Here is a 6,000-nt window from a genome sequence, read left to right as displayed (position 1 = left end):
GGAGAACTCTTTCTCTCTCAATCCGAATGACCCTGGCAAGGGATTTGTTTGAGCAATAATACATGAGATATTCCTCTCATAATATCGAGAGTGGATGATCCTCTATCGACACTCAATAGCCCTCGTAAGGTCGACTATCACTCCTAATGTCTAGCTGTACTAGATCTAGGACATCTAAACCTATAAGCCTAGTATCAAAGAGTAGAGCACTCATACAAGATATCCTTGGTGTCTCAAGTCTAAGAACCAGATACACCACTAGGACTACGGAATCACTATCTGACAATAAGGCATCATCAACCATCCAGCATTCCGTAAGCGAATTAATCAGTGAACTCATTCTCCAATGAGCACCTGTACTGTATCCCCACACAAGTAGCTATGAGACCAACTGCATCAATCATATGGACGGGTATATAGCACACCAGTTTGTCCTGTTATCACGATGTCCCTCTCGAGTAACTTATAACCGGGATTATTTAGGATCTGTGTTTAAAGGTAAATCGATCTCATTATCGTGATCTCATCACGATCCGATTCCCATTGCACAGATCCAAGGACATCACGATATATACATGCATATATGCAATAGTTAATATAAAATGATAAATGCCAAAATATAATAAGCAAAAAGATTCCGTGTCAAGTCACACATGCCATCACTCACATGATTGGCTTATTGGGCACCTATGACTAGCAATCTCCCACTTGACCTAAAGTCAATCACTTATGTGTTTGATTCCCATCAGACCCCTGTGATGCTTAAAGACAATTTGAGACAACGGCTTTATCAGTGGATCTGCAATGTTATCTTCCGATGGAATTCTTTCCACTACTACATCTCCTCAGGTCATGATCTCTCCAATAAGTTGGAACCTCCTCAGAACACTTCTGATGAGACTCAGGTTCCCTTATTTGAGTAATCTCCCCGTAGTTGTCGTAATATAAGGAATCAACTCCTTGCTACTCAGCCCGACTCCTAGATCTGTGATGAACTTCTTCATCCAGACTCTCTCCTTTACTACATCTGCTGCAGCAATGTACTCCGCATCTGTGGTCGAGTTAGTAGTAGTATCTTACTTAAAACTCTTCTAGCATACTACTCCTCCATTCAAGGTGTACACACACCCTGAATTCGACTTGCTATCATCGACATCAGACTAAAAACTTGAGTCTGTGTAGCCTTCAACCCTAAGGCTACTACCTCCATATACTAGTAAAAGATCCTTAGTCCTTCTTAAGTACTTAAGGATATACTTTACTGCTTTCTAGTGCTCCAAGCCTGGATCTGCCTAATACCTGCTCATGACACTCAGAGCATGCGTTATATCTGGCCTAGTACATAGTATCGTATACATGATAGACCCTATCACTGAGGCATAAGGTATCATATCCATGTTCACCCTTTCTTCTGGAGTCTTTGGGGATATACTCCTAGAAAGTGATATGATAAGACCCTAAAGTCTTATCGTAAAAAAGAAGAAGAGAAAGGGAATGATCACTTCGAGGGGATCGGCCTCCTTGATCGCTTCGAGGGGATCGGCCTCCTAGGGTTTGTCATAAGACAAAAATAGTATTTTTCATAGATGATCGAAAAGAAGCAGTTATATCCTTATTTATAGAGTTCCGACTTTAGATAAACTAAACAGACTTAATAAATACGCAGAAAATAAAAGAAAAGCATAAAAAATAAAAGGAAAAAATAAAAGGATCCTAACAATCCCGCCTCCTTTAATTCAGCCTTGTCCTCAAGGCTGAGCAGCATTAAATTCTAGAAACTTCTCCTTTAGTATGCTGTAGGACTCCCAAGTGGCATCTTCCTTTAGTAAGTTGGCCAATTGCACCAGCACTTCAGTTACAGGATGTCTGCGGTACATTGCAACTCGTCAATCAAGTATGACTTGTGGTTGAGCTTGAACTTCCCTAGTAGTAGAAGTGTCCGGCAAATGGCACTGCACTATTGCATCTTCACCCAATTTCTTTTTAAGGCATGCAACATGAAAGACTGGATGTATTTTAGAGCTAACAAGCAAATCCAAGCGGTAAGCCACTAGTCCAATGCGTTCTAATACCTTATAAGGCCCAAAAAATCGAGGAGATAGCTTCATGAAAGATCGGACATTTATGGAAGTTTGCTTGTAGGGTTGAAGACGAAGGAAAACCCAATCACCCACAGTAAATTCTCATTCACTTCGGTGTTTATCAGCTTATTGTTTCATTCTTGCTTGTGCGGCTATGAGGTTATCCTTTAAAAGTTGAATAATCTTATTTCTATCCATCAATTCCTTATCTACTTGATCAACTTTAGAGGAACCGGGTACATACTTTGTAATTGTAGGTGGGGGTTGGCCATAAACTACTTCAAATGGAATCATTTTAATAGAAGAATGGTAAGAGGTATTATACCACCACTACACCCAGGGAAGCCATTTGACCCATTTCTTCGGCTTGTCGCTAGTAAAGTATCGGAGGTAATTTTCTAGGCACCTGTTTACCACTTCAGTTTGCCCATCTGTTTGCGGATGATAAGCAGTGCTCATATTCAGCTGAGCACCTTATAAACGAAAAAGTTCTGTCCAGAAGGAGCTAGTAAATATCTTGTCTCTGTCACTAACAATGGAACGGGGACTCCCATGCAATTTAGCTATGTTTTCTACAAAAATACGAGCAACACTTGCAGTAGTATAAGGATGTTGTAAAGCACAGAAATAAGCATATTTTGTAAGTTTATCCACGACTACAAGTATAGTACTCTTTCCTTGAGATGATGGGAGACTGTCAATGAAATCCATAGATATGTCGGTCCAAGTAGCATCAGGAATAGGGAGGGGTTGTAGTAAGCCTGGGGTGGCTACTGTCTCACTTTTGTGACGTTGGCAAACATCACATTCAGTAACAAATTTTTTGATAAAATTTTTCATACCTTTCCAGTAAAAAAGTTGTCGAACTCGCTTATAAGTGCGGAGAAATCCCGAGTGACCAACAATTGGTGATGAATGGAACTCCTTCAGAATTATTGCCTGGCAAGAAGAATGTGGGGCAACCACTATTCGACCTTTATAGCGCAAGTCCACCGAATCCCAACTATAATTTGAGACAAAACCTAAGGCTTCTTCTAATCTTTTAATGATGTTTTGGATCTTAGGATTATTTATCCATTCCCTTTTGATAACTTCCAAAGTCTCACAAATAGGAATAGAAATAGCTACTAGTTCAGCTTATTCTAGAAGGCATAAGAGGGCATCTACTACTAAATTCTCACTCCCCTTTTTATAAATGATCTCATAATCGAATCCCAGTAGCTTTGTGACCCATTTCTGTTGCTCTAGAGAAGAAATCTTTTGCTCTAGAAAATCTTTGAGGCTTTTATGATCAGTGCATATTTGAAACCGTCGACCAATTAGGTAGGGTCTCCATTTTGTGGTTGCATAAGTGATAGGCCAACCTTCCTGCATTAATATAGCCCCTATTCCAGCTCCAGAAGCATCAGATTCAATCACAAACATCTTATTAAAATTGGGTAAAGCCAGCATGGGTGTAGTAGTTATTATAGTTTTCAAGAATTTAAATGCTTGAGTTGCCTCTTCTGACCATCTGAATGCATTTTTCTTTAGAAGTGACGTCAAGGGGGCACTAATTTTGTTAGGATCAAGAGCACTAAGAGGGGGGGCTGAATTAGTGCAGCGGAAAACCTTCTGCGATTAAAATCGAAAACTATGTTCGTTCGATAGAAGTGATTTTGGTAAGAAAACTGATTCATAAATCACTTCAACTTTTGACTAAGAGAGATGCAGCAAAGATATGAATGCAGTTTGCAGTTATGATGGAAATCAGAATATAAGCGCAAACTGAAATACGACGTTCGTACGATAAAAGCGATTTGCGTCTAAACGCCGATTCAGAAAGCACTGAACTTTGAAACATGTTCGTAAAAGCACAGAAGGCAGTAAGCTATTGAGGAGGTTTGCAGTAAAGATTTCATTGACAGAAGGCACCGAGATTTAGAGTGGTTCGGTCAATCTTGACCTACTCCACTTTTGGCTTCCTCCACCGACGAGGTCACCGACGTCAACTAGAGGCCTTCCTTCAATAGGCGAAGGCCAACCACCCTTTTACAGTTTCACTCCTTTTGACGGGCTTAGGAGACAACCCTTACAGAATTTTCTCTCCTCTCTTTACAACTCAGAACTTGGAAGAAAAGAGGGAGAAGAACTTTTGGCCTTTACAACAATTTTGAGCTCTAAGAATCACAGAAAAAGATCAAGATTTCAGTGTAAGTTCATCCCCTTTCAGTGCTGAATGGGTGGGGTATTTATAGGCCCCAACCCAGTTCAAATTTGGAGCTCAAAACAGTCAATTCCCAGAATTCTGGGATCAGACGGTTGCACCTCCTGACTGGAGCGGTTGCACCGCCTGGTAGAGCTCGAAGACTGAGCCTCTAGATAGTGCCACCTCCTGTCAGGGGTGGTTGCACCTCCTGCCAGAGCTCGAAGACTGAGCTCAGGCGGTTGCACCTCCTGACTGAGGCGGTTGCACCGCTTGGCAGAGCTCGAAGACCGAGCTCAAGCGGTGCCACCTCTTGTCAGGGGAGGTTGCACCGCCCAGTCTCGCTCGGAGACTGAGCCCAGGTGGTGCCACTGCCTGGCTGGAGTGGTTGCACCTCCCAGTCTCGCTCAGAGACTGAGCCCAGGCGGTGCAACCTCCTGCCTTGGGCGGTTCAACCACTTGGCAGAAATCAGGGTCCGAATGGGTTGATCCATTCGGCCCTTTTTGGGTTTTTCAAGGGCCCAATTGCCCCAAGATTAAGTTAATGGGATCACCTCCCATTTCCAACTTAATCATTGTGCTAACTACGATATTCCCTAAGACATTTACTGTAACTTGCTCCGATGCGTCAATCGCTTCTTCTGGTGAGCTTCAGGCGAACTTCCGTCGATCATCCGATGAACCCTCGGTGATGCTCCTGCGGACTTCCGGCAAACTCCTGGACTTGCGATGATTCACTTGGCGAGTTCCGACGAGCTTCTTTGGCAAGCTTATGGACTTTTCGGATTTGTTCCCGCAGAACCTCCGACGATTGTCCGAACTTCCGTCGAACTCTCGAACTCCCAACGTGATCATTGTCTTGACTCTGGCGCAACTCCTGCTGCATGTCTTACTTTCATCATAGTTAATCCTACACACTTAAAACAAAACTTCAATCGAGACAATTAATCCTAAGCAATTAACCAAGTTGTCCGGCATGTTATTGGTCCCTCGACGCTTCGTCCGATTCTTCGGCGCATCGTCCTCTCCTGCAGCCTATTGCCCAATCGGCCAGTTGACTCCGCAACTCCGATATCCTTGGCACAATACCCGCTCTTTTTGGCCCGATGCCCGAGTCCACGGCCCGAAGCCTTATGTCGATACGTCGACCGATCCACCGGCCCGACGTCCAATCTTCTGACATGTTCCTTCGGCACAACATGATTTTCCTGCTTTAATTGTCTCATCCTGATCGAAGCATCCTGCGTCACTCAAAACGCAGATTAAATTATAAACATATATCAAGTGGTTTCATCATCAAAATACGAGATTCAACAATCTCCTCCTTTTTGATGATGACAACTACTTGATGACGGAGTTAACCTTAACTCCCGGAGTTTAAACAAACTCCCCCTATCAATATGCCATATTGATAGAATCTTGAATTCAAACTGAATTCAAGTCATTGCAATATTCATCATGAATACTTGCAACACGTCATCATGAACTTATGCATAAACTTATGCATAACATGTCATGTCATCAACATACTTCTCCCCCTTTGTCATCAACAAAAAGGAGAAGTACCACAATCAAGTGTTTGTGATATTGGTTCAACTCATTGCATAAAAAACATAATATCAAGTTTTATCATCATGCAAGTTTGATATTATCAAATATCAACATGTAAAATTGCGATGTAAGCTTTTGATATCATAACGCAAACATTTCAAGTGTTTATCAATTGTAGCATTT

The sequence above is a fragment of the Musa acuminata genome, chromosome BXJ1-9 (genome assembly GCF_036884655.1).
Source record: "Musa acuminata AAA Group cultivar baxijiao chromosome BXJ1-9, Cavendish_Baxijiao_AAA, whole genome shotgun sequence".
Lineage (NCBI taxonomy): Eukaryota > Viridiplantae > Streptophyta > Magnoliopsida > Zingiberales > Musaceae > Musa > Musa acuminata.
This window is presented reverse-complemented; position numbering follows the sequence as displayed.